The sequence below is a fragment of the Dendropsophus ebraccatus genome, chromosome 10 (genome assembly GCF_027789765.1).
Source record: "Dendropsophus ebraccatus isolate aDenEbr1 chromosome 10, aDenEbr1.pat, whole genome shotgun sequence".
Classification (NCBI taxonomy): Eukaryota; Metazoa; Chordata; class Amphibia; order Anura; family Hylidae; genus Dendropsophus; species Dendropsophus ebraccatus.
This window is the reverse complement of record NC_091463.1, coordinates 87,503,357-87,522,476: the sequence shown is the minus strand read 5'-3', so window position 1 is coordinate 87,522,476 and position 19,120 is coordinate 87,503,357. Positions and strand designations below refer to the sequence as shown.

The 19,120-nt window shown below is 43.0% G+C and overlaps 1 long non-coding RNA gene across 1 annotated transcript; it reads left to right on the top strand.

Annotated features, from left to right (window-relative positions):
• The first annotated feature begins 6,884 nt into the window (after window positions 1–6,884).
• Window positions 6,885–13,659, top strand: LOC138766272 (uncharacterized). Its single transcript, XR_011358712.1, has 3 exons — window positions 6,885–6,993; window positions 10,864–10,886; window positions 13,269–13,659. It is a non-coding gene; the product is annotated as an uncharacterized lncRNA (long non-coding RNA).
• Window positions 13,660–19,120: the final 5,461 nt, after the last annotated feature.

Sequence of the window (19,120 nt, the reverse complement as noted above, 5' to 3'; positions counted from 1 at the left end):
CAAGAGTTTTTGAACTAGATCGCCATGGTCTACTGAAGCTGTCATGTGTAATATACAGTTCTTTGCCCCGGCTGCTGCAGATCTTCTTTTTGTATAAATGCATTTTGATATTAACCGATCCATAATGCACAGGAATCTCTTATTTGTCAAAAATTGGTTCTAAAACAGGTCGTAATATAAGTTATGAAAGGCTACAAATCATCCTGGAGTTCAGAGGGAAAACTTGAGGCACCTGGGCCCCAAAGCAGAAGATCCCTCTACCTCTTATAGCTATACTCATTATATAGCTATATTCTTTGACCTGTATAAATGTTCTGCAGTCCTGTGCTCATATACCGTCCTAGAACCCTGTGGTGACTTATCATATTCTTACAATGTATTGTAGGCAGTGTGTAGCTGATATATCACAGGCACACACACATGAATTCACACAAGATGTGTATGCTGGCACTGTCCCCAGTTTTAGGAAACCAAGCTTGGACCCAGGCCCGCTTCTGCCATGAGGCGGAATGAGCCTTCCGCCTCAGGCGGCAGATTTTTCGGTCCGGCAGGGGGGGGGGGGGGGGGGCTATGCTGGCCATCACTCGGGGCAGCCACCTGAGGTTAGCCTCAGGCGGCAAAGACCCCAGGATAGGCCCTGCTTGGACCTCACCGTGACTCTCCCTTGGTTTGTGTAACTCTACCGTAGGTGGTGCTCAGTTTGAGAAAACAGTCCAGTAAAGTCTTTGCACAAAAGGATAAGATGAAGTGCGGCAGTTCACCAAAATCGGTTAAAAGATGCTTTATTTGGACATAGAAGGCATCAATAGCAGGTACTATCCACAAATAGACAGAGCGACGTCCGTTTCACGTATAAAACGCTTCTTCTCGGCTCACAAATACAGCATGCATCTACATTACTTTTAAGCTGCTGCTCCCTCCTGGACACCCCCCCTATCACCATCTGCCTGTGAGGGTATTAACTCACCGTGTACCAGAATGAGAGCAGTAGATGCAGTTTATCAACATATAAGCATATATAAAATACAATTTAATAAAAAAAAAAAAAAAATCATACATCTGTACATGAAGGAACATCAAAGTGCACAAAATACAATAAAGACAGATTATTTTTATAGAAAGACACTCATATCGTTTTTGTCATTAAGTTCCAATGGTCCCATAGCGTTTGTCCGAATGATCCAGTAGGCTTCTCTTTTCAGAAGCTTTTTGTGTCTGTTCACACCTGCAGCCGCAGGTACAGATTCCAAGCCTGTGAAATCAAGGACAGACGTATTACCTGCATGATTTTTGCTTATCTGTTCAATTAAGCGCGGGCAACCAGAGCCAGTCCTAATGGAGTTTAGATGTTCTCTGAATCTTACATGCATGTTACGGATAGTCTTCCCAATATAAAAAGCGCCACATTTACAAGTGATAACATAAACAATAAAGGAAGTTTTGCATGTTATAAAACATCTAATTTCCCATGAGACTCCTCCCACCTGGATACATTTTCTTTCACCATTATATTTACACATAGAGCACGAACCGCACTTAAAATTTTCCTTTGGCAAAGTTTTTTCCAACCAGGTAGCTCCCTCTTCCTGTGCTTTTGGGGCCACTATCCGCTCACCTATAGTTCTATTTCTCCTGTATGAAAACAACGGTTTTCTTACAGCTATAGTTTTTAGGTCTGGATCCCTCTCTATGATATGCCAGTACCGTCTTATTGCATTCTGTATAGCTTAGTCTATAGGCGTGTGTTTAAAGGAAAACACAAATCTCCTGTCTGCTTTTTCTTTCCTGTGTGAATGGTTACTTAGAAGTTGATACTGAGATTTTTTACTAGCTTTTTCGTATGCTTTACTTATGACTTGTTCGGGGTAACCCCTTTCTCGTAGTCGGGTAGATAGTTCCTGAGCTTGACACTTATATTTTTCATCATCACTATTTAATCTACGTAAACGTAGAAATTGCCCATATGGGATGGCTCTCTTGACGTGAGGGGGATGGAAGCTCTCATAATGCAAAAGGCCATTAGTAGCAGTTGGTTTTCTAAAGCCCGTGGTAACTATATTTCCATCTATAATGTTCACCCTCACGTCAAGAAAATCCAACTCCAGGCCCCCGTACACTGAGGTAAATTGCATATTCATTTTATTACCTCTATTTAGATATTTTACAAACTCCTCAAAAAGGGATTTGGAGCCCGACCACACTACAAACACGTCATCCATGAATCTCAAATAGGTGACTATGTATTGTATAAATGGATTCTCTTCTGTAAATATGTATCTTTTTTCATATACTGCCAGAAATAAGTTAGCCAGAGTGCAAGCTACGATGGTGATAGGGGGGGTGTCCAGAAGGGAGCAGCAGCTTAAAAGTGATGTAGGTGCATGCTGTATTTGTGAGCCGAGAAGAAGCGTTTTATACGTAAAACGGCCGTCGCTCTGTTTATTTGTGGATAGTACCTGCTATTGATCCCTTCTATGTTCAAATAAAGCATCTTTTAACCGATTTTGGTGAGCTGCCGCACTTCCTCTTATCCTTTTGTGCAAAGACATACACACATGAATTTCTCACTAACATAGGGAAGAAAGGATATGCAAAATAGCTCTCACACCTCTTAGGCAAAGAAATGTCCCTTCAAGTCAAATCATTCATCGTTGATCGTTTGCTAAAAATTCACAGATCGCTTCGTGTAAACGGTCTTTCACCAATTTACCCTATGTGTGAGATGGGCTTAAGCGATCTTAAAACGATCGCAATAACGATTTTTCTTACAAATTTTCTAACGATTTATTCATTTAAATGCTGATCGTTATAAAAACCAAACCATTACTTCAAAAACGTTAAACGATTGATTGGGCGAATTATCACCCCGTGTAAACGCAGCATAAGTATCCACACATCTTTATGACAAGCTCTCCTTAAGGAGAGTTATTACTCCTTTGACTCAATAACACAGTCAATGATTATATACCTTACTCTTTTACAGGAAATGGGCAAAAACATCTGGTGGTGACACAACCGGAAATGGTCAAAGCAGAAGCTGGAGAGTCAGTGACCATCATCTGCTCATTTACATCTGAGTATCAGGGCTACACCGCCAGATGGACCCTACCGTGCAATCATACTGTGTCACTCCAGGATCACCCATGTTTCCAAAACAGAGTTAAAATAATCTCCCTAGATCCTGACCAGATCTCACACGTCACACATAAACCCAACAATGAGCAGAAGACTATAATCACTATCACCAATGTGACAGAGAACGACTCCGGAAGGATCTGCTGTCATATAAGGACAGCTGATGGAGAGACGGGAACTGGAGCGGGAACCAGACTGGTGGTCACTCCGAGATCCTGTCCTGCAGGTATTATATCAGTAGTAGTTTATAGCTTCATCCATTACATTGTAAGTGCTGTATGCCGGGATTCAGAAATAATTCACCCTAGTTAAGGGAAAGGCAAAGAAAAAAAAATGACCCCAACTGGATCAACAGATTACATGTAATGTTACAAAGCATGTTGTGTACTTTAGGATATGTTCACACACTGTAAAACAGCAGTCGCTGTGTGATGCGGCCATTGTTTGCAGTGTCAGGCAACGGCCGATGTTTAACATGTTCCTCCAGCAGTATTTAAAGGCAACCAATCACATTAAAAATGGCTTTTAAGCTAGGGAAATGTGCTGATAAAGCACTCACTACACTTCCCACACATGTCCCTATATCCTCCGTCCCTTCAAAGGGACGTCCCCTTACAAATTGGCGTGCTGTATGTTAGTGATCCCCAAGTAGTCATCTGGGCGGTGGGCTGTTTAGAGGTAGTCACGTCCCCTGGGTGGTTCGACGATGTAATCACTCCCCTCTGGGCGTGAGGGGCGTTATTCAAACTCCAGTGAAGCCGTGACGTCATCCAGACTCGCTGTTCTGTGTATGTGCAGCATGATGAGAACTTGGCACGCCGCTGTGTGCTACAGCACGCCTCTGGATGACATCACAGTTTCACTGCAGTTTGAATAACGCCCCTCACGCCCAGAGGGGCCTGATTACATTGGTGACCCTCCCAGGGGATGTGACTACCTTCAAACAGCCCATCGCCCAGATGACTACTTGGGGATCATTAATAACTGGCACGCTAATTTTTAAAATTGAGTTTATACGTTTTACTTTGCATTGATGGAGGATATAAGAACATGTATGGCAAGTGTGCTGAGTGATTTATCAGCACATTTCCCTAGCTGAATAGCCATTTTTAACGTGATTGGTTCCCTTTAAAGCCGATTGAAATCTGCCAGCCATATGGGTGCGCCTGGAAATCAATACAAATCAATACCACTACGGATGGCATGACAGCCACACAGTGTGTGAACTGTCAATTATTTATGGCAGTTGCTTGGAAACAATAACACCTTTAGGCTATGTTCACACTGCGTATGTTTCCGTCCGTAGTGCGAACCGCAAATATACGCACGTAGTTTTGAGGTTGATGCGTTCGCTTGAAAGTATACGATATACGCCCGCGCAATGCACACTACGTATGAGCTTACGGCCGGATCGTATACGGCGCAGTGAAAAATGAACAAGACCATTGTTTGAGGACGGAAATGTTGAAACTCACGGCCGTGCATTTACATGCGGTCCCGTATGGAGTACTTATTTAAGCCAAATTGAACTTGATTTTTCGATCCAAAAGGTTCTGTGTGGTTTATTGGGCTGGTCGAAGATTTCCAAGTAAATGACCTGTTTCAGATCGCTTCGAAACAAGCTAGGGAAGCATAACTCTACTACGGGCGTATGTTCGCGGTTCGTACGCATCCGGCCGCATGTCTATTTTTCCCACGCCCGTAGTTTCAGACGCACATGTACGGCGGCGTATGAAATGCGGCCGGAATCATACGCAGTGTGAACATAGCCCCCAAGGGGTTATCTGGAGAGCAGAAAAGGTCCTCCCTCTTCTTCTCTCCAGGACTGTCCTCCCTCTGTCTTTCTCTGGTGATAACAGATGAGAGGGGGGTGGGAGCATGAAGCAGACATTGCTTGTGGGCAAAACCAATGTCCAATAGCTGACTGATGTTGATGTGACATGTTACATGGGGCAGTTATTGATCATTGCCTGCAACATGCTCCCACCCCTCTCACCTGCGGAAGTTATCACCAGAGACGGGCAGAGGAAGGAAGTGAAGCAGAAGAGGTAGGATAATCTGCCTATCACTTGATATTCACTCCCATTATTAAAATGAAGTCCACGCCCATCTGAGCATTAACTGAATTATCAGAGAAATTATAGACCCCTATATCTCCGGAATGGGAAGGTACAGTACATCAAGAAACTGTGAGAAGATGCAGAATCAGGGCACCCTAGGCTATTTAGTCATAATAACATGTAATTTTTAGGGGTTAGCTGCAGGTCTTAAGGGGTTGCTTATCCATGTGTGATCATCAATTATCACTGGTAACAATAAAGATCAAATATTGATGTCCACATAAAAAAAGAAAAAATATTGTGTATTTACTTGATTGCACCTAATAAGACTTTAACCCCTAGACGACGCTGGATGTAAATGTACTTCCTGGAAGTCTGTCACCAGACGACCCTGGACATACATTTACGACCTGGGTGTCTAGGGAGCTATGAATTGCTCTCCGCACTTCATAGCAAGTGGGAGCCGGCTGCAGTGAGCAGCTAGACCCTCTCCGTTAATGACAGACTGCATCAATCACGCTGCAGCCGGTCTTTCACCTCTTAAACGTTGCGATCATTAACCCCTTAAACGGCACGACCGCATCGTTTAAGTGTAAGTTACAGTAGCAGCTCCTGTCACTTACCGATCGGGACCCCCACAGTGTGACTGCAGGGGTCCCGATCGCTTTCACGGACCACCGGAGGTCTCTTACCTTCCTCCAAGCAGTCCAACCGGCGCTCTGCTGATTGAGTCTCTCACAGGCAGGCTCAATCAGCAGAACGCCTATTACACTGATTAATGCTATCATCATAGCAATGATCAGTGTATGTAATCTAATAATTGTATGTAAAAAGACGTAAAAGGTGTAAAAAAAAAGTAATTTTTTTTTACAGTACCCCAAAGCCCCTTCCCCAAAAAAGATTAAAATCACCCCCTTTCCCATTATATAAATAAAACATATAAAAATAAATAAATAAACATATTATATACTGTAGGGTGCGTAATTGTCCGATCTATTAAAATTTAACAATCATCATTCCATATGTAAACGAAAAGAGGAAGAAAGGCGCCAGGATTACCGTTTTTTGTTACATTATATATAAAAAAAATGTAATAAAAAGTGATCAAAACGTCCGATCTACACAAATATGGTATTAATAAAAAGAAGAAATCATGGTGCAAAAAAATGACGCCCCATACAGCCCCATAGGTGAAAAACGAAAACCGCTATAAGAGTCACAATGGGGCCATTCTATTAATAATTAATTGCAAAAAAAAAAAGAATTTCAATTAAAAAAAATAAAAATTATCAGAAAATCTGTGACCTATAGAATAATAGTATCATGTCGCTGTTACCATATAGTGCATTACGTAGACACAGGAACCCCCCAAACGTTACCATATTGCATTCTTTTTTCAAATTTTACCAATTTTTATCTTCATAAATAATATTTTGGGGCTCCATCATACATGTTGTGGTACAATGAAAGACGCCATTACATAGTACATCTATTTCCGGAAAATAGCAGCCCCCACATGGCCCTGTAGATAAAAATATGAAAGTGCTAGAGCTCTTAGAAGGGGAGGAGGAAAAAACGAAAACAGAAAAAGGAAAATTGGTGCGGTCTATATACTTTATTGCCGGCTGAAGTTGAATTCTGGACATTCACATGTACTTTCTACTTTATTTGTGTCTCTTAGATCCCAAGGGTGATCCAGAACCACAACTGATAATGTTCATTCTCTACGCTGCCATAGGGGCTGAAGCATTTGTTATAATAATCCTGATGGTTGTGGTTATTAGGTATCGCCTCCGAGGTTTGTATGAATATATGTTAGGATCTCTAGTGCGTCTGGTCAGACGGTATATAACATATAGGTTGGTTATTACAGGTGTGATACATCCTCCCAGAACTGCTTACAATTGTGTAAAGTTAAAATCTGTATTCAGTCTATGGAGATTATAGTGGTTATGTCTCAACAGCAAATAATATCATGTATCCATCCAATTCCGTGTCCTATATACTGTACAGCCATTACTATAATAGTTATATGCAATTTCCACTTAGTACTATCATTTAGAGCTTTATAAGTGCCAACATACCGTATCCAAAATATACCACCATATAGTGTCCACTGCTGTTCAGTATTCCCCAAACAATGCTAAAGCTGCCATTCAGGGTTCAAATAACACAGCAATAGAAAGCCTCAGTGGTTTGCAATTAAAGGGGTTATCCAGTGCTACAAAAACATGGCCACTTTCTTTCTGAGACAACGCGACTCTTGTCTCCAGTTTAGGTGCGATTTGCAATTAGGCTCCATTCAATGGAACTAAGCAAGAAAACCACGCCCAAACTGGAGACAAGAGTGGGGCTGTCTCTGGAAGAAAGTGACCATGTTTTTGTAGCGCTGGATAATCCCTTTAATCGTAAAATTCCTTTTGGCCTAGGTCTGTGAGAGGTTGTCTAACATTTTTTTCTTATTGGAAAAGGGAATAATTTATAAACTGTCCCTTTCCCTTAGTTGTTTCCTCTACCCTTGTTCTCCTCTGTGTCCCTGGGCATCCTCCTCTGTGTCCTCATGGCTCCTCCTTTGTGTCCTTGGGCCTCCTCCTCTGTGCCCCGAGCCTCCTCCTTCTCTGTTTCCCTGGATGTCCTCCTCTGTTTCCCTGGGCCTCCTCCTCTGTTTCTCTAGACGTCCTCCTTTGTTTCCCTGGGCCTCCTCCTCTGTTTCCCTGGGCGTCCTCCTCTGTTTCCCTGGGCCTCCTCCTCTGTTTCTCTAGACGTCCTCCTCTGTTTCCCTGGGCCTCCTCCTCTGTTTCTCTAGACGTCCTCCTTTGTTTCCCTGGGCGTCCTCCTCTGTTTCCCTGGGCGTCCTCCTCTGTGTCCCTGGGCCTCCTCCTCTGTGTTCCCGGGCCTCCTCCTCTGTTTCCCTGGGCCTCCTCCTCTGTTTCCCTGGGCCTCCTCCTGTTTCCCTCGGTGTCCTCCTCTGTTTCCCTGTGGCTCCTCCTCTGTTTCCCTGGGCCTCCTCCTCTGTGTCCCTGGGCCTCCTCCTCTGTTTCCCTGTGCCTCCTCCTCTGTTTCCCTTGGCCTCCTCCTCTGTTTCCCTGGGCCTCCTCTTCTGTGTCCCTGGGCCTCCTCCTCTGTTTCCCTGGGCATCCTCCTCTTCTATGTCCCTGGGCCTCCTCCTCTGTGTCCCTGGGCCTCCTACTCTGTTTCCCTGGGCGTCCTCCTCTGTTTCCCTGGGCATCCTCCTCTTCTATGTCCCTGGGCCTCCTCCTCTGTGTCCATGGGCCTCCTCCTCTGTTTCCCTGGGCCTCCTCCTCTGTTTCCCTGGGCCTCCTCCTCTTTGTCCCTGGGCATCCTCCTCTTCTGTGTCCCTGGGACTCCTCCTCTGTGCCCCCGGGTCTCCTCCTCCTCTGTGCCCCCGGGCCTCCTCCTCCTCTGTGCCCCCGAGCCTCCTCCTCCTCTGTTTCCCTGGATGTCCTCCTCTGTTTCCCTGGGCCTCCTCCTCTGTTTCTCTAGACGTCCTCCTTTGTTTCCCTGGGCGTCCTCCTCTGTTTCCCTGGGCCTCCTCCTCTGTTTCCCTGGGCGTCCTCTCTGTTTCCCTGTGCCTCCTCCTCTGTTTCTCTAGACGTCCTCCTCTGTTTCCCTGGGCCTCCTCCTCTGTTTCTCTAGACGTCCTCCTTTGTTTCCCTGGGCGTCCTCCTCTGTTTCCCTGGGCGTCCTCCTCTGTGTCCCTGGGCCTCCTCCTCTGTGTTCCCGAGCCTCCTCCTCTGTTTCCCTGGGCCTCCTCCTCTGTTTCCCTGGGCGTCCTCCTCTGTTTCCCTGGGCGTCCTCCTCTGTTTCCCTGGGCCTCCTCCTCTGTGTCCCTGGGCCTCCTCCTCTGTTTCCCTGTGCCTCCTCCTCTGTTTCCCTTGGCCTCCTCCTCTGTTTCCCTGGGCCTCCTCTTCTGTGTCCCTGGGCCTCCTCCTCTGTTTCCCTGGGCATCCTCCTCTGTTTCCCTGGGCATCCTCCTCTTCTATGTCCCTGGGCCTCCTCCTCTGTGTCCCTGGGCCTCCTACTCTGTTTCCCTGGGCATCCTCCTCTGTTTCCCTGGGCATCCTCCTCTTCTATGTCCCTGGGCCTCCTCCTCTGTGTCCCTGGGCCTCCTCCTCTGTTTCCCTGGGCCTCCTCCTCTGTTTCCCTGGGCCTCCTCCTCTTTGTCCCTGGGCATCCTCCTCTTCTGTGTCCCTGGGACTCCTCCTCTGTTCCCCCGGGTCTCCTCCTCCTCTGTGCCCCCGGGCCTCCTCCTCCTCTGTGCCCCCGGGCCTCTTCCTCCTCTGTGTCCCCGGGCCTCCTCCTCGGTGTCCCCGGGCCTCCTCCTCTGTGTCCCCGGGCCTCCTCCTCTGTGTCCCCGGGCCTCCTCCTCTGTGTCCCTGGGCCTCCTCCTCTGTGTCCCCGGGCCTCCTCCTCTGTGTCCCCGGGCCTCCTCCTCGGTGTCCCCGGGCCTCCTCCTCTGTGTCCCCGGGCCTCCTCCTCTGTGTCCCCGGGCCTCCTCCTCTGTGTCCCTGGGCCTCCTCCTCTGTGTCCCCGGGCCTCCTCCTCTGTGTCCCCGGGCCTCCTCCTCTGTGTCCCCGGATCTCCTCCTCTGTGTCCCTGGGCCTCCTCCTCTGTGTCCCCAGGCCTTCTCCTCCTCCTGCTGCTTTTTGGATTTGTGTTTGTTTACATAAAGGACTTCCAGGTCACAGGGGTCAGTAGTGACATCACAGCTATGCAAGCCTGTAGCTCCACCCCCTCCTCTCTGAATCTAGCCCCACCCCCTCCTCTATGAATCTAGCTCCATCACTTTACCTATAGGCAGGAAATGTCTGTCTTCCTACAAGTGTCTTTTAAGCAGCATGGTGGCTCAGTGTCTGCCAATTACTTATATTATCAAATGCATTAGGTTTTTTTTAACCTTTTATCTGTTGTAGGACTACAAACCAAAGCACACATGGACATGATAGGAGTTGTAGTCCTGGATTACACATACACTACAGTAGCCATCCTACTGGTGGGTGGGGGGTCAATAAGCCAGGATTCTGTTACCTCAGCAAGAAATAGATATAATGGTGACTGACATGAGGTGAAGTCTCTTCTCTCCTCTCCATACTACACACAGCAGCAGCAGCACTGCCCTAATACATACAGTGTATAAAATAACAGACGTTGTTTGAGCGGACGTCAAAATAACAATCATGACAATTATTTTCGGATGTCTTTTGCAAACAACAGATGTAATTTTTTTAGTTGTTTACACAACTTTTTTTTACCTGTCCTTTCACCTTAGTTGCTATTAAATTCAATGGTCTATTCAATTAATAACACATCGAAAAGCCAATCAGTCAACATGAGCTTGAATAATGGACCAACAGCCGTCATTGCACTGAGTTCATGGAGTTCATTTTAAAAATAATAAACGAAAAGAAAAAACATCATGTGAACATAGCCCTAGACTAGTTTAGAACATTTGTGTGACCTCCAGTCTATGGATTGGAAGATGTTCCATACAAGTCTATGGGTGATTAAGAACAACCCTCTAGATTTAGAGCATGGGGGGCTAGTGGCATAACTACTGCCAGTTTCATATCTATGTAAATTATTATGAAGATTATTATTAATATAATAATAACATAAAATTTAACCAACTATTTTGTTTATTTCACAGGTTCATCTAGATCCGAGGACCAGGTGGGTGGATATTTAAACCAGTCCTGTCATTTCCAGTAATGTGTGACATGTCCTCAGATGTTTAAGAGTTATTGATCCCACTAGGTGTCTCTCCTGCGGATGAAGCGGTTTTGATGTGTGCGGGGCCGCTTCATTGTAAGCAGCCCAGCACACATTAGTGTTCCAGGAGCCGAGGATGATGACAGGCAGCCACGTGGCAGCCGAGAGTGAGACTGAAATAAAATGAGTGATTGTAAGAATTACCTAAAAAGAGGTCTCTTCTGAGGTCCTTTCTGACATCTATTATCTCTACCAACACAGCGGCTTTCACATGACAGCTTCTGTTTACTGCAGTGGTCTTTACCAGAACTCATTTTCCCTTAAAGGGGTTATCGACCTAAGAGCTAAAATATGTGAGGTGGTTTTACTCACCAAGTTCCCCTGAGTATTTTGAGCCATCTCCTGTCTTTCTAGCTGCTGACATTCCTGAGTTACAAGTTTTTGTAAAAGCCGATCTATAACCAAGATGGCGCCGGACAGGAAACTACATTTCCCATCATGCATTTCCCTGATTGGTCCGTTTGTGTACTCGCCTCCTTAGCTTTCCTCCCTGCCCACTGCTGTCATTACTATTGCTCAGTAAACGCAGGACAGTTTTTTTCCCACTGATTTTGCATCACATTACCCCATCGCTGGGGTAGCTATGTGCTGCATAACAGGCATCTGTTTACCGGGTGATGGGGGGGGGGGGGGGGGGGTGTAGTGTAGGTTTAGATCTCTGCCTGCTCTCTGTGAATGAAAACATTCTAGTTCCACCCAGACTCTAAGAACATAACATAACCCTTACAACATACAGAGCTGTGACACAAAGACAAATACATATGTCCGCATTCACTGACAGCAAGCAGAGATGGCACTATAATTATGGAAGCCACACTTTAACTAGTGAACAGGTGCATGGAGATAATGCAGATAATGTCGCCTGGGGGTCAGGTTACCAAGTCAATAGACAGCGTTTTGTCAGAGAGGACACAGAGAAGAGGATTTTAGACATCCAGAGCGGGTAAATATGAGAAAAAAACAGGGAAAGGGTGCAAGATATGTTATACATGTATATTAGACCTAGGGTGGTATTGGGAAGGGGGATCGTTTAGAATATTGTTTTTGTTACCTGGATAACCCCTTTAATGATGCAGCCAGTTGTTGTTTGTGTAGTTTAGTTTTTTCTTCTTCGCCATTTAGAAGCAATTATTTACATTTTCATCTACAGATTTATACGGCTCCTTTGCAACTATTAGTTTTTTACATAGAATACCTTATGGTAAAACTGACACAATGTTATCTGTATTCTGTGGGTCCCTACAATTACGACAATCAACTTTATTATTTATTTTACTACTGTTAATGAAAAAAATTTTCCTAAAAAAAAAAAAAAAAAAAGAATTACCGGCATATAAGATGACTTTTAACCCCCGAAAAATCTTCTTAGAAGTCGGGGGTTGTCTTATACACTGGATATGGTCGCCCCATACGGTGGGGGGGGGGCTAAAAAATGGCCCCACCCCCACCGTGTGGGGCGACCATTATAAAAAAAACAAACATTTAACTCACCTAGGGCCCGTTCCCGGTCTCCCGTACCGTTCCTGGCGCAGGCAGTGTGACGTACACTACCTGCGCCGGAGACGGAGATCACCAAACCTCTTCGGGCTTTGGGAACTTCTGGCGCCTATCTCATTCTCCCAAAGCTCTCCTGGCAGCCGAGCGTCTCTGAGCTTCTCCGATGAGACACTCGGCTGCCCGGGAGAGGTTCGTCGATCTCCGTCTCCGGAGCAGGTAGTTTACATCACACTGCCTGCGTCGGGAACGGTACGGGAGGTGCGCGGAGGCTGGGAATGGGCCCTAGGTGAGTTAAATGTTTGTTTAAAAAAAATGTAGCTGCAGTTAACCTGCGATCAGGCAGGGGTTAACATTTTCTGGCGTATAAGGCGAACCCCGGACAATCTTCATAAAAGTCAGGGGTCGTCTTATACGCCCAGTCGCCTTATACATCGGAAAATACGGTAGCTTAAACTTGCTCTATTCTGACTCACGCAGTCATATATATATATATATATATTTTTATTTTTTTTTTGTTAGCATTTGGTTTAGTTTTTAGATGGGCACCTTTTTAATTTTTTTTTTATGTATATGAAGTGACCAAAAATCTGCAATTTTGGCCTTTGGATTTTTTTTTCCGTTTATGCCATTTACAGTACGGGATTAAAATTCTACGCATAGCATTGATGAGTTAAATTGGTGCTTAGCTGGTAGAGGCTGCCTGAGGCAGATCCTTTCAGCAGATTTACTATGGCAGACATGGAGTCCTAGAATGGGAATTGATGCAGTATCATTCCGATTTTTCAGGGTCTCCATTTGGATCCTTCAAGTCTTCAGTATGCTGAGATCTGTAAGAAGAGCTTCCCTCAAAATCCAAGAGCTAAAATCAATGTGGATGCAGTCACCTACTCAGCTGTCAAGTCTGCAAAAGGAAGACATCGGACCAATGAAGAATATGAATTACATTAAACCATCATTTTAAGGAACGCAAGGATAATTCACAGTGTTATGTCCAGCACAGGGCCTAAAGGAATGGTGCATGATTCAAGAGAATCCCTGAGTCATGCTCCACCCCTTAGGGTTCTGCACTACATACAACACAGTGAATATTTATAAGCATATTGGTATATCTGTCTTTTTTAATGTAAAAAAACTGTAAAAAAAAAAAATAATAATTAAGGGGGATGTGTCATCATAAAATGGCTGTTTAAATCAAGTTTTTATGCTATACATAATTTTTAGGATTTTGGTGTGGTTTTTTTTGTCTTCCATTTAATATTATAAAATAATTCAGAAATCTTGGTTTTTTTTTTGGTTTTTTTTACCACAATGAAGCCTTATACTAAACTGATATTTCCTGTTTAGTCTGTGATGATAAGGAGGAGGCTGCTGGAAAGGGATCCTAACAGCATTAAAGTGAGAGATGACACCAACAGATAGAGGGAACATTAGATAATGTTCACAGCTCAGCCTCCCCCTCCCTGTGAAATGACCACTTTATGTCAATAGGTAAACTTCTATCTATTGTTGCCTATGTCCATAATGTAAAGCAGTGGTGCACAATCTGCAGCCCTCCAAAAAACTACTATTCCCATTTTGCCTGGACACCCATTGCCTTTTTAGGCATGAAGGGAATTGTAGTTTTGTAACAGTTTCAAGTCCACAGGTTGTGCACCACTGCTGTAAAGCATATCTCTAAATGATACAGTAGTTGCCCCCATTATAATGTAAAAAAATGAGATCAATTAAATAGAAAAAAAAAACATTTCTGTCTGTCTATCTATCTGTCTTATGGCCTTATTGCACCACACGATTCTTGACCGTACTTGGCCAATTACTGGACGTTCCGGACGATAATGGTTGGTGTAATAGGTCATGTTAAAAGTCAATGATCAGCCAACATACACAATGTCGGCTGATCGTTGTCTTTTAACATGTTGTATAAAAACAATAACTGTGACAGTCAGCTGGCCGTCGCTCCTGGTAACATAAGCAGCAGCAGTAGACCGCCGCTGTCTTCAATGGGCAGCCTGGACAATCTAAAGATGATCCGGGCAGCCCCTCCTGCGGCTCCCCGTGCCCCCCCTCACTTCTCCCTGCTCACTGTTTGTATGTGTAATAGCACAGGTAGTGAGCAGGGTACGAGGAAGAAACAAGTGCTGACCTGACAGCCGTGCCATGTAATACGGTCCTTAGGGTCTGCCCACATCATTTTTGGCTATCCTGTTTAAAAGACCACTTGATTCCCCCCCCCCCCCAATTGATTTGTATAAAATGATACAATGGATCTACCGAAACAATAGACAGTTCTTTGCCTCCTGTAAAATGTTTCAAAATGTAAAATGTTCACCAAATTGCATATGATAATTCCTAAGCTGACCATATAGCGTAGTTCTTAAAGTGGCTGTCCAACCTCAAGCGTAGTTCTTAAAGTGGCTGTCCAACCTCAGCAAAAATGTTTCAGCTGGCAAAGAGTGACCTAAAGGTAACAAAAAGTCATACTTACCTGCCCCAATCCAATGCAGCTGCTATTCCAATGCTCCCAGTGCCTGTGGCTCAGCACTGCCTTCTGATTTCTTTGACAGATCAATCTCACAAGAGCTGCCCTATTAGCCAATCACCGGCCAATGTGGGTTAGCATTACCACCAGTAATTGGCTGAGCAGGGAGTTCCTGAGGGGTCCATGTGACATAAGAAGCAGGAGAGGCAGGAAAGAGAGGAGTAGCAGTGGGGAGGGATTGAGGCAGGTAAGTATGCAGGGAGGCAGACATCCTAAGGCCACACCTTTGACACTATTCACGAATAAATAAATTTAATTTGTTTTCCCTATCAAGACACATAGACAACTTATAAAGGTATTACTATAGGCTGTTTATAGGAATTAATACGCCAGTGCTGACAGCTTTATAGCCGTTGGTGGTGGGGGTTTCACAAAAGTTCGGTGCGCTCTGTATTATTATTTCTGGAAATTATGTGATGTTCCCTATAGAACCATGTACATGTATCTATAATGTTCATGTATCTAGGGCATTACCATACCAAGAACTAAGCTAATATCTCTAGAACTGGACCTCAGATTACCAAAAGGGGCATATTGGTGGATTCAGTGTCACAGCGCCAATCTGCTCACACTAAAAGGTTTGCATGAGCAACATTTACGCTAGATTTGCTTTAAATCCCATTCCTTATGCCCATTTAGGACGTATGGACATCATAGCGGGAGTTTCCCTCTCTAGTCTCCATTTACTATTCCCATGTGTTATTTGCCCATGTGCCTTGTAATACTTGTGATGCCTTGTAAAATGTTTCAGTGGGCACTACAGGACATCCTCAGCTTCTCCTTGATCACTTTTATCAGTCAGACCCATCAACTCTTCATTAGGTTGCATTGGACAACACCCACAAATTTACTGGACTGAGCCTTGATTATTATAGGGATGTGGGAGTTATGGCTATAATACAGAAATTCAAAGGATGTTGTATTACAGCTGTCTGAGCTATCAACTTTCTTGCTCGATCCTCTGTAACCACCATCCACATGGAGCCACCGCCATTCATATGGTGCCTGATCTCTTCTTTCCAGCACTTCCAGATTTCTTTCTTGACAGGGACTTATCCACTATGACCAGTGTTTAGCTAAGTGAGCATCTCTTGTGTGATACAAAAGGGCCAGTTAGATCTCTGAAAGGGGAACTATCAGCAGGTTAGACGATGCTGCTGATAGCCCCCTATAGCGCCGGGGATGCTGAGGAGGAAGGTATGTGTCTTACCTTCCTCCTCTGCGCCCGTCCTGCGCTGTTATTCGGAGTAAACTCCACTCTGGGGCACCTTCAGGAGCACTGCCACATCATCCGAACCGCCCCTCCATTGATTATCATTAGAAGGGGCAGACCTAGTGCTCCTAGTGGAGTTTACCCCATCTAACAGCGCGAGACCGGCACAGAGGAGGAAGGTAAGACACATAACTTCCTCCTCAGCGTCCCCGGTGCTATGGGAGGCTATCATCAAGTTAGATTTGTCTAACCCCTTTAAAAAAAATCTAGCCCTGGACAACGCCTTTAGTCTAATTTTCTACATAGAAATTTGAATATTTTGTAGCTAATTTTTGATGTCAGGTCACTTTTCCTATAGACCATTATGAGAAAAAGGGGGCTGATCAGTTTCAGGCTTAAAAAAAATAGGCATGGCTTAACACGTTTACCATAAAGTACATGCAACCACTGGGGAGGGGTTAGTTTACACCATAGGCAATGTGTAACCCGTTTAACATAAAACACATGCAACCACTGGGGAGGGGCTAGGTGACGCTGTATATAATAGCTGTGCCCATAGGTCAAACAGGAAATCACTATTCACAACTTTCTAAGCACATAAGAAATACAAATCAGTTGTATCGGCTTTGAAGTCATTCTTATGCAAGATGAAGGCTTCAGCTCTTCCTGGGGTCATCTTAGCTCTATTGTTAATCTTCCACGAAAGTACAGGTAAGAGACGACAATATACAATGTTAGAACGCTACACAAAAAAAACTAAAAAGTTAGTTTTATTTTTTCACAGTATACCAAACCTGTCCTTAATATGATATATATAAAAACAAATTGTTTAAAAATCAAAAAATTACCAACCTCTTTTAAAATGTTCTGTCCAAACAAACACTGGAACATTTCAATTTGTAGAAATACAATTTCGAATTTTTTAAATCAGTTAAAAAAAAATTACAAAACAAATCTGTAATTACCAATTTTTTTTTACAGTGAACTACATAGACAATAAAATATTTTAGAGTTTAGAAATAAAATGTAATTTTTTTTTTAAAATCAACTCTGCTTTTTCCTCCCCAAAATGTGTAGTAATTGTATATAAGGGTAGGTTCACTTTAGGAGATAGCAGAATGTTTTTGGAAAATTAACCTTTCGGCAAACTTTCAGAAAGATGTACCCGGTAAATGATCCAAATGTAGTTTACTTTTCAGAAGTGCAGAAGATCACACTTTTGAGTGACAAGAAACTATTATGTCAAAAAGGTGATAGAAAGAAAAAGTGTTTTTTTTTCTTCACATTTGTAGTTTGTTAGATTTAATAAACACCAACACAATCCATTTCATGTTAAGTTGCTGGTGGCAGCTAAGAACATAGATTTCTATTTTTATTATCTTAAATACCTTTTTTTTATCATTTTTATTACCCAAAATAAAATTAATTCAATAAGATTGAATTTTTATCTAAAATAATAGTTTAGTTTAAAACAGAGGTAAAATAAGCAAAAGATTTTGAAATCTCAATACAAAAATCTATAAGGGATTGCACCAACTCGGCTCTCATTTAGTCCACAAAAACTTCAAGTCACACATTAAGAAAACGAGGTAACATACAAAAAAAATGTAATTACATTTTTATATTTTTACTGTATTTTCATTGAGCTTGTTATATTACTAAATAGGATAATCTACTGGTGTAAAAGAAAATACACGTAAAAAATTGAGTTTGGAAAATACAGTTAAATCAGTTTTCTTTACAATACAATTTTTAGGAAGCATGAGAATATTTATATATTATTTAAAAAATAATGTTATTGCATCAGTTCAAACAGAACTTATTAACCTCAATAGCTGCATATATAGTCTATAGTCTAACCATAGAATAAAATAGAAGTACTCCGCATTAGCTTCATAAGAAAATACGTGGATCGAAACACATTGAGGGACATTTATCAAGGGCGTTGCACATATTTTTCGGTGGTTGGTTAGTGTTGGTTGCGCCCATTTTTTGGTCCAAGTAGCATTTATGAACCAGTATTTACCGTGGGAATCATTATTAGATGTGATTGTGTAATAATCTGTTATGTGTATTCACTTAAATATTCACATAATTCGGGTTTTGCGCCTTATTTATCATGTGCGCAAAAAAAAAAAAAAAATTGCACCTACTGGCCCCGGCTTACGTCTGGTCCAGACTAGGACCATTTCACTTGTTTCTAAGACAAAAAAAATGTATGCAACTTTTAAGCTGTGCGCATTTTTTTTTTTTTTTTTTTTAAAGATGTGTGCAATTCTCAATTAATTCACCAAAATTCCAAGGCGAAATACAAACGGCTAAAACTACATAGAAAAATCGCAGCTTTAGACTCAACAATAAATTTTCCCCATAGACCCTTAAGGGAGTATTCATATCTCAACTAATGTATGTAAACTTGTTTATAACAAATTATATGCTGCTATTTTCCTCCCATTGCTCACAGCTCATCTAGGTTAGGCTGGGTTCACACTACGTTTTGCAATCGTTTTTGCAAAAAAAAAAAAAAAAAAACACATAACATTTGTATGCATCCATTTTGAAGTTTTTCCATTTAATTCCATTATGAAAGAAAAAAAAGATCAAAACGCATCCTTTTTTTTAAATGACCGCATTTTTGTGTACGTTTTTGAAAAAACAGATGAAACAAACATAGTGTGAACCCACCCTTACCAACCACCGCTCTGTTCTAAAAGCAGTTTTCAGACTGATATATATGCATGCCTGACATTTCCGGTGACTTTTTAGGATAAGCTCTCGTGTGTGTGTACATGAGGAGAAGCACTATATCTGGATATTATATATCCTATAGGTGCAATTTTTTTTTTCTGCAGATATCTGCGGTATAATCTAAATCTGTCATTTTCA